The sequence below is a fragment of the Pseudochaenichthys georgianus genome, chromosome 11, assembly GCF_902827115.2.
Source record: "Pseudochaenichthys georgianus chromosome 11, fPseGeo1.2, whole genome shotgun sequence".
Lineage (NCBI taxonomy): Eukaryota > Metazoa > Chordata > Actinopteri > Perciformes > Channichthyidae > Pseudochaenichthys > Pseudochaenichthys georgianus.
In genome coordinates, this window is record NC_047513.1 from 6,094,267 (window position 1) to 6,104,455 (window position 10,189).

The 10,189-nt window shown below is 42.9% G+C and overlaps 1 long non-coding RNA gene across 1 annotated transcript; it reads left to right on the forward strand.

Annotated features, from left to right (window-relative positions):
- The first annotated feature begins 7,246 nt into the window (after positions 1–7,246).
- Positions 7,247–8,117, forward strand: LOC139434747 (uncharacterized). The gene is made up of 3 exons (XR_011644048.1): positions 7,247–7,270; positions 7,515–7,679; positions 8,053–8,117. It is a non-coding gene; the product is annotated as an uncharacterized lncRNA (long non-coding RNA).
- Positions 8,118–10,189: the final 2,072 nt, after the last annotated feature.

A 10,189-nucleotide genomic window follows, 5' to 3' on the forward strand; every position in this document is an offset into this window, starting at 1 on the left:
ATGGCAGGGGTGAAGGCCCTTGAGCCACGGTAGATCTTGACCTGGGTGCAGGCACAGATGGAGGTGGAGGCAGCTGTAGTGATGCTGGTCCTCTGGTCCTCTGGTCCTTGGTGGTGATGGCTATGGTGAAGGCCTTTGAGCCACGGTAGATCTGGACCTGGGGCAGTCACTGATGGAGGTGTAGGCAGCTGGATAAACGCCGGCTGTGGGCCAGGAGGTGGGACAGGATTCTCTCTCTCTGTTGCGGCTTTCACACCAGCGCTTTTCCCTTTCTAGCTCCGAGCTAGAGCTTTTCTGGTTCAGCTACGGTTTCCATTTTCTGCTCCCACTCTGTTCACACCGCCCAGAACCCGACTGGTGCTGCCGCTGCTGCGTCATGACGTCACCATTTACATAGCTGATTTGCTCCCCAACGGTGTTACGGCGCTCACAACAACAACAACAACAACTGCGTCGGGTCGATGATCATGTTTCTTTTAATCACATGAAGCCAGATTAAATAAAATAATGACTTCTCCAACCTTATGCTTTTCTCCAGAGTGCCGTGGTTCATTGTTTATTAATGTGTTTCTGCAGCATTTACCGACCGCTGCAGTGTTGGCTGCTCTTCCACGGGAGTTTATTCTCCCGTTAGCTCCCGGTTAGCTCACACTGCAGCGGCTGCTCTAAAGTATTCACTGTCCGACTCACACAAGCAGCTGATACATATCCCCAGTTCCCCTTAAGTGAATGTGTGTCAGTCTGAATTGACGCCGTTTGGCATCACAACGCTGTTATGAAAGTTTATCTGGTATAACATGGGTGATGTTAGCATAGCAACCAAAGCTAAACTGACTACTTGCTATTGCTATCCTATTGTGGCATAAACCGTTTTATACAGGCACATTTTACCGGCGTATTTTTATTATGATTCTACTTGTGATAGTCGGACACGACAACCTGTGCAGCCCATGTATTGATTCCATCCGATAGCTGCTATAATACAAAACAAAACGTCTGCCTCTCTCCACAATGATCAATAACAGCGAATGGAAGGTCAAAGTAAGCTACAAATAAACAGAATCACACGAAGCCTGGTTAGTGTTGCCTGACTTTATAAAGTGTGTTTATAAGCACTACTGCTTGTAGGCAGGCATGACAGTTGACCCATGTTCAGGGGAGGTGGGTTTAGTTTCCTGCACGCCTCGACGTAAGAGAGACGCAAGCGACGCCACCTCTTAGCTCCGAAGCTCTTGCCGCTAGACCGACAATTTTTTGGAGCTGGAAGTGAACCGGATTCCGGAGCTCAGAAGCGGCGCCGCTGCGGTGTGAACAGGAAAAACCGGCACTTTTCAGGCTCCAGCTCCGAGCCGGAGCTGAAAACGCGTTGGTGTGAAAGGGGCATCTCACACACACACACACACACACACACACACACACACACACACACACACACACACACACACACACACACACACACACACACACACACACACACACACACACACACACACACACACACACACACACACACACACACACACACACACACACACACACCAGAGATGGGGACTCGAGTCTGCGACTCGCACTCGAGTCGCACTTAAGTTGCACACACAGAGACTTCAGACTTGACTTGGACTCGTGACCAAAAGACTTCAGACTCGACTTGGACTCGTGTGTTGGGACTCGTGAACAATCATTGTGTTTTCTATTTTTGGCGTATTAAAGGTGGGGTAGGTAAATTTGAGAGAAACCGGCTCGAGATCGCTAGAATTTGAAAATACACAACCGGAGATAATCTGCTAGAGGCTGCTACTTCCTTATAGAGCCCGCCTCCTCCAACACACACGAACGCGCACATGACCAATGAGGGCACGAGATAAATTTGTGCCCAGATGGAAGGCTGACAGGCAGGTAGGCCATCCAGTTATTTTAGCCGGGCTCATTACGCAGACGTGCGCGCCTCTGTTACTACCTCGTAGTAACACAATAGCGACCGGCGGCACATCTGCGGCTTATTATACATCCATGACCTGCGGTTGTACCGCTTGTAATTAGGTTCAACTACAAAAACTTTGAACAAAACGCCGGCGGCACCAACAAAAGGAGCGCACACTGCAAAGTCTGCAATATCAAAATCAAGGATGCTGGCGCAACAACGTCGAATTTCATCAGGCACTTGAAAACTCACCCGGAGAGGTCAGTCACATTAACGCATGGACGGTTAGCAAACATGTTTAGCTCAGCATCAGCTATGTAATGTTAACTTAGCTTGCTACTAGCTTTGTATTTGTATTACTGATTTCTGATTCTGAAGTGTTTTGCTTATAAGTTGTTTGCATTTAGCTAAAGTGTGATGTTTTTCCTCATATTGCATTGCAATAGCCTGTTTAAAGTGATCATATAACAAACAACTAATCAGTACTGATACTGTATGCTAATAGATATATAGGAGTGATAATAACATAGTAAATGCTTTGAATTTCTTAGATATAGCGTGCAGTATTCTTATCAGACTGGATAGCAGCAGACAATAGAAGGCTTATTACAACCAGAAGAGACATGAGACTTTTATTTTTTAGAGACTTGAGACTTGACTTGGACTCGTGACCAAAGACTTGAGACTTGACTTGGACTTGCAAAAAAAGACTTGTGAACATCTCTGACACACACACACACACACACACACACACACACACACACACACACACACACACACACACACACACACACACACACACACACACACACACACACACACACACACACACACACACACACACACACACACACACACACACACACACGCAAGCACAGGTATTTCCAGTTATGTTACAGTAAGTATAAAATCAAAGACATATGTGTGGGACGAATACAAGTTTGTTATTCATCTACTTATGTTACCTCACTTTTACACACAGAAATAACTTTTACACAGAGTAAACATTTACTAACGGAGAGTATATTTAGTCACAAGAGAAAATTCATGACTATCGATAACAAAAATGTTATCAATAAACCTATTGTTCATTTTCGCGGTATTCCCCATGTAACCCCTGTGTTATATTTTCTTTTTTTTATGGATCACTCTGAGATTGTCAGGCTTTTGATAACAGCTGCTTTATTCCAAACGAATAAAAAGGACACTGTTATGTTGTGCATCACGTTCCATTAGTTATCCTCAACGGACTGATGATTACCCTAAATCCACTGTCATGTCTTATAAATGCAGGCACACATTTACAACACTAAGGCGTAGTTCTACCATTTAGCAGGATTTTACTACAACCTATTTAACTATGTTACACACACACACACACACACACACACACACACACACACACACACACACACACACACACACACACACACACACACACACACACACACACACACACACACACACACACACACACACACACACACCACACACACACACACACACACACACACACACACACACACACACACACACACACACACACACACACACACACACACACACACACACACACACACACACACACACACACACACACACACACACACACACACACACACACAGCGCAAGTACACTATTACTGTAAGATTTACACTTACCTATCTTCAAATGGATCCTTGTTGCTGTATTCTTCTTCTTCAGAAGAGTAGAAGCCTTCAGGTTCTGATGCTCCATCTCCACTGCTGCTAGTGTTACAAGTCCGCTGTGCAAAGCTGGTAATCCAACCCAGTCTTGCGGCATTTCGTGTTACAGTTTTTCTCAATCGCTAAACCCACTATTTAGAATCAAAATTCCTTTCATCAAACCAACAGCACAGTCATCGAAACAGAAAACCATTTCTCTACAACAGTATACCATTTATCATTGATATCACACAAAATGCAGATGCTAAGCAGTGTTTTGCAAAACAGATCACACAATTCTCTGACTGAAGTTACAATTCTCTACACAAACATCAAAAATCTTTTGTGTAACTCATGTCTACAAAACAAAATAATCTTCTCACAGTGGATAACACTTACTCCTCATAAACGTAGACCATAGCTACACTAATTGACACTTGATGTGCAAAATATTAACACTTGTTATCAGTCAATCACCCCATTGAAAAAGGTATAACCGCATGGAATGTACTGTATACCTTACAGTAATGATGTTAATGTTAGCTGATATCAATGACTTTCCTATAGTAATTGTAATTAGTGAGAATCCTATAAAAGACCTCCCTCACTTCAGTAAGATGTTTGTGTGAACAAAATGGCTGATCGAGTAGGTAGAGGAGCTCTGAGAGGAAGAAGGAACCCTGTTGTTCAGCGAGGAAGAGGGAGGGCTGATGTTCAGAGAGGAAGAGGGAACCCTGATGTTCAGAGAGGAAGAGGGAGGGATGTACGTATGCGTGGTGGAAGAGTTGAAAGGGGACCAATGCGAACAGTAGTTTCGGACAACACCCGTGCAACTATTGTGGACCACGTCATAAACCATGGCATGTCCCTCAGTGAGGCTGGCCAAAGGAGTCAGCCCAATATACGGAGATCAACAGTGGCATCCATTATTAGGATCTTCAGGCACGAAAATAGGTAAGCTACTGTAACCCTTTTTTACAGCACTTCATGCATTTCTATTTTTATGTAGGTTTCGATCACTGTTTTTATATTACAGTACACAACATTCTCAAATATTTATTGATAGAACTGAAAGAGCACCCCGCTCTGGTGGCAGAGGAAAGGCCTTTACTCCAGAACAAGAGTCTGCCATTGTTGATATGGTTGTGGCCAACAATGAAATCCGCTGAAGGGAGATTCAGGCCAGAATAATTGCAGACCAGGATGTCTTCAGTAACATTGCATCTATAAGTGTTGCAACCATTGACCGGGTGTTAAAGAGGCACCACCTCAGAATGAAACAGATCTATAAGGTTCCTTTTGAACGCAACTCTGACCGTGTGAAGGAGTTAAGGCACCGGTATGTACAGGTAAGGACCTCAATCACAGTGATGGCTTGCCTATATTTTTAGTATGTCAGACTGCTTACAGTAATGTAAAACGGTCCTCTGTTTGTTTCATTTTCTTTAGCGAATGATGGAGCTGGAAGGCAATGCATTACCACATGTTTTTGTATATGTGGATGAAGCAGGCTTCAACCTCTCCAAAGTGAGGAGACGTGGGAGGAACCTTATTGGGCAAAGAGCAACAGTCTTTGTTCCAGGCCAAAGGGGAGGAAACATGACATTGTGTGCGGCTATCTCGACACAAGGCGTCCTTGCTCACATCCCTGTAATGAGAGCATATAACACGCAACGTGTCCTTGCCTTCCTGGATGTCCTGTATGACCGACTGGTGCCACCAGAAGAGAGGGATCAAGTGAGGTCGGTTCACGTGGTCATATGTAGAATTCCACCACTCTCGTGACGTGAGGGCATGGTTTGAGGCTCATCCACACATGGCCATGGAGTTTCTCCCTCCATACTCCCCATTTCTAAACCCCATTGAGGAGTTCTTCTCTGCCTGGAGATGGAAGGTTTGTGACCATCATCCTCATGACAGAATGCCCCTTTTGGACGCAATGAATGCTGGCTGTCGGGACATCTCTGCGGAATCCTGTCAAGGGTGGTGTCGACACGCAAGGAGATATTTCCCACGCTGCCGCCTTGCAAGGGAAGACATACGCTGTGACGTAGATGAGGCTATGTGGCCAGACAGAGGCCAAAGAGCAGATCAGTAAAGCTATATAGATCTCATTCTCTGCTTTACTGCTGATTTACATCATGTTATTTTTTTCCAGTGTATTGCTATTCATCTTTTGTTTCTGTTACGGTGCTCTTCTGAAAATGAGACAATAAAAACAATGACATAGTTACAGTAACATACTGTTTTTCCTATATGTAAGTTTGTTTCTCCCAACTTGTCAGTTTTCCGTTCAGTTTCCAATATCGATAGCTTGAGGTTTGTGTCTTGATGATTGTAGTCAGTATTTAGTGTGCCACTTAGTAATGACTGTTCAAATAGTCTTCTAATGAGCTGACGTTGACGTTGTTGCACGTGTGAGGTGACGTGCAACAACATTAACCTTTCTGTTGGTCGCTTGTTAGCAGACCCTTCACGCGATGGCAGAGCGAACAGGTACAGGAAGGGCCCATAATGATAGCCCTATAGTTTAAATCTACTACCCACACATGAACATATGCAAATGGGTTACTATTTAAAAAAATTAATGTATTTATAAATGTATTTAGGAACCTATCCATGTGATTTTTAGTGGGGGTCGACCTCAAATCCTCTATGGGGGTCCAGGGGCATGCCCCCCCGGTAAGATTTTATTTTTTATTTTGGAGTTAAATGCATCAATCTGGTGCATTTTGAGGGGAAAATATAGAGACTAGATCTATGAAGCACCTATATTAAACAGAACTGTATACATTTCAATAATCATAAAATCATGGCCATAACCAATAACATACCATTTCCAATATGAAAAAAACACTGAAACTTGTTTATTAATTTATTTTTGGTTCATTTATAGTTGTGAGTGTGTCTGTGCTCCTGAATCAGCCTCTCCTGTCTCCCTCCTCTCCCCCCTGCTCCTCTTTGAGGCAGCAGCAAAGATTAGTTTTCTCTCAATAAGTTTTAAAAGTGTATCTTACCTTTTTTCACCCAGTTAACTTTTTATTTATTTATTCATGCATATTTTACTAATCACATTACATTTAATTGAGCTGACGCTTTTATCCAAAGCGACTTATAATGACCGATTACAGGGACATTCTCCCTGGAGTAACTAATGGCGCATTTCCACTGCAGCGGGTAGCCCCGTTTAAGCGTCCTGGACCGTCCTCAAGCGGCCAGGCCAGTTTTTGGTGGCATTTCCATATAGCCTAGTACCGGCTAGCGGGTACTTTTTCTCTCTTTTTCCGGCCCCATAAAATCGTGGTTCTATCAGACCAGGCCAGGGCTGTGACGTCAACACTCGACTGCTGATTGGTCAGAGAGAATCGTCACAAGATCGCGCGCGAGATCATCCCTCGCGTCACATATATATCAAGAAGCAAGCTTGCAGCATTTTGTAAACGGAGGAGCTACAAAAATGGCAACGTCGAAGAAAAGCACACCGTGGTCGACCGAGGAGGTGACGACGTTCCTACATCTCATTGGGGATGATACAATCCAGCGGGAGCTCGACGGAACAACGCGAAATGTGAAAGTGTTCCAGGATGTCTCTGCACAGATGTCCGAGCGCGGATTTTCCTGCGATGTAGGGAAAACGGCACGGCTTTACTGGAGTCCCTGCAAGGTACGCTCACTTCTAACAAAGAAGTCTATTTTATCCTTACATTAATATTCGACAACCCGTGCTTTTATGGAGCCCCGAAGAGCTACATAGCTAGCTAAGGCAGATAGCCTTAGCTAGAGCTATTGTTTGCTAACACCATATGTGCCATTGTTTACGTTCAGTTTTTCTTTTCTATAGTTGTTGTTGCTATTTAGTATTGTGCTGCAGTAGTTTGTGGAATTAACAAGTCATTTTGCTGTTCTAGATGATTACATTGGGACTCGTGAGGAGGAACATTCCCGAACAACGGTTGATGGCAGTGTTCCGTCCACATCGTCATCGAATCCAGAACGGACCCCAGCCGAAGAATCGACACCGACTCAACCACCAACACCGAGTGCCATCACGACACCGCAGCGTGTGGTTCTAGGTAAGAAATAGAAATGGCAAAACGACTGGAATTGTGTTTTTGTTTTTTTAAACCGTGGATCATCCATCGTCAGTAATTAAAATAAGCTATATCACTGTGTGGAAATGCTCTGTTACAAGTAAAGTCTTAGCTAGTAAGCAGCTAGTACAGTTGTGTGTGACATCCTATCATATACATATATTTATATTCATTATCAACAGGCTGGACATAATGTAATTCACTTTCACAATCATTGTAAACATCTAGGGCCAGAACTTTCTTTAGTTCACCTTACTGTTGTTCTGTTTATACATGTTATTCTTATATCCTTGTGTGAACTGTACCTGTCCTGTGTGTTTTCCTTATTGCTAATTATTATCTTATTGTCACCCAGGCAAGAGGAAACGAGGAGGAGAGGATCGGGCCCAGCAGGAACGGCACCATGACTGGGCAGCCGACTTGGCCCGTCTCCTCCCTGATACTTCAAAAAACCTTAATAGTTATTGTACATATTATATATTTGTTATCTAGTTAATTTTTAAATGCAACATTTGTACTTCCTTGTTTATTTATTTTCTTTAAAATGTTCATTTTATATTTACAATTCCATGTATATTTATGCTGGCTGCAATACAGTTTTACATTTTTTATTTGTATTGTTTAATGGCATGCCTTTTTGATACAACATTTGTATTTGTATACTGCCATCAATAAAGTACTTCTTTGACTTATCTTATCTCTTGTTGATAATGAATGGCACCCAACAGAAAAAAATCATAAACATACATGAATTTATAAAGCAATAACAAACACCATCAGTTAGGAAAAAGCCCCTTACTTTTAAGAGATTTAAAGCAAGACATTGAGTTTGCTAGCTTGAGGTCCTCCTCTAAAACATTATTACATGTTTATTTTGTAATAGTATTAAGAATACATGATAAATACATAATACATGTAGAAATTGCTCAATTGTAATACCCTCGTTCTACTAGACTCAAACAACACATTCCTTATATATTTAAAAGACGAGAGAACAAAATAAACCTATAACCCATTCAAGCAAGCTTTTAACATGTCTAGAAGAAAGATTGAGGTTATATTTAATATATTATTTTATGTTGTGGATACTTTAGTCTCCATCCATGTTTACAATTGTCCACACTATTTTACACTTGCATTTATGAATATAGTTTTGCTGTGTTTTACACTTTAGTATTTATGTTTATAGTTAGCTTTGATATTTGCTTAATTGATTAGAAAGATTTTCTTTTCATGATCTGATATTTCCTCAAATGTTATTATGGGGCAGTACTTACTGGTGCTTGAAATTCAAATATTCAATTCAGATATTTGTTTAAAACATTTGACAAACACATGTATATTGAAAAAAAAAAGGATTTATTTATGTTCAATACAATGAATACAATACAATGCTTGCTGTGATCACTTTCCTTCTTGCTGTGATAACAAGCCACACACCAAGAAACAAGTAAACGATCGCTTCCACATCCTCCATTGTTGTGTGTGTTTTGTGAGTTGTGTCGCATTGAAGATGACGCCACTGCAGTTTTACCCAGCGTCGCTCCGACCAAAAAGCTGATCGCCCCGCCTACACTGCGTTGCTACCCCAGGTCCTAAACTGTAATGGAAATGCGCCACGGCCTCGGCCGGCCAGCGAGGCAGCCCGAGGCCTGAGCGAGGACGCTCAGGGACACTTAAACGGGGCTACCCCGTTGCAGTGGAAATGCGCCATAAGGGGCTTACTCAAGGGCACACTAGTGGTGGTGTTCCTGCCGGGATTTGAACTCACAGCCTTCCGATCTTCAGCCCACCTCACTATCCATTAGACCAATCACTACCCTCTCAAATGGACATATGTGTTTACATAAATGGTGACCAAACCATTTGAGACCCACTGAGAACTTAGACTAAGTTAACTATCTAAACACTCAGAGAGTCCTTTACCTCACCTGAGCTGAGCTTATCCCGAGCTTGAATGACACACAGAGACCAATCAAGGGCTTTGATTTATGATCTGTATGACAGTGGCCATGTCGGCAGGCCACATCATGTGGACAGCCAGTCACCCTGTGTGAGGCAGGCCACTTAACAGGCCAGAAGGAGGCGAGATCAGTGCAAGGGAGCGAGGGATCATTGTCCACAAGTTAATCGATCGCAGATGGCGTTGTGGTCACGTACGAAGAAAAAAAAAAATGATAAAAAAAACAAAAACCTAAATGGGTCGCGAAATATACTTGGGCGGCCGTTAATATACCTGGGCGGCCCGCCCAAGTATAGTCTGTGTGGGAAACCCTGCCCAATATGTAACTGTAGTTGCTGTGCTAACCTATTGCTTGTCTGTCCTAATGATAATTTCAAGGTCAACTCTGCCCTGTGTGAGAGGCTGGACATCAAACGAAGCCTGTGCTCCGCCTACCACCCACAGACCAATGGCCTTGTCGAGAAATTAAACGGCACTATACAGAGGTATTGGTTTTCAATACCTGATGGAATTCACGCTCTTCATAGAA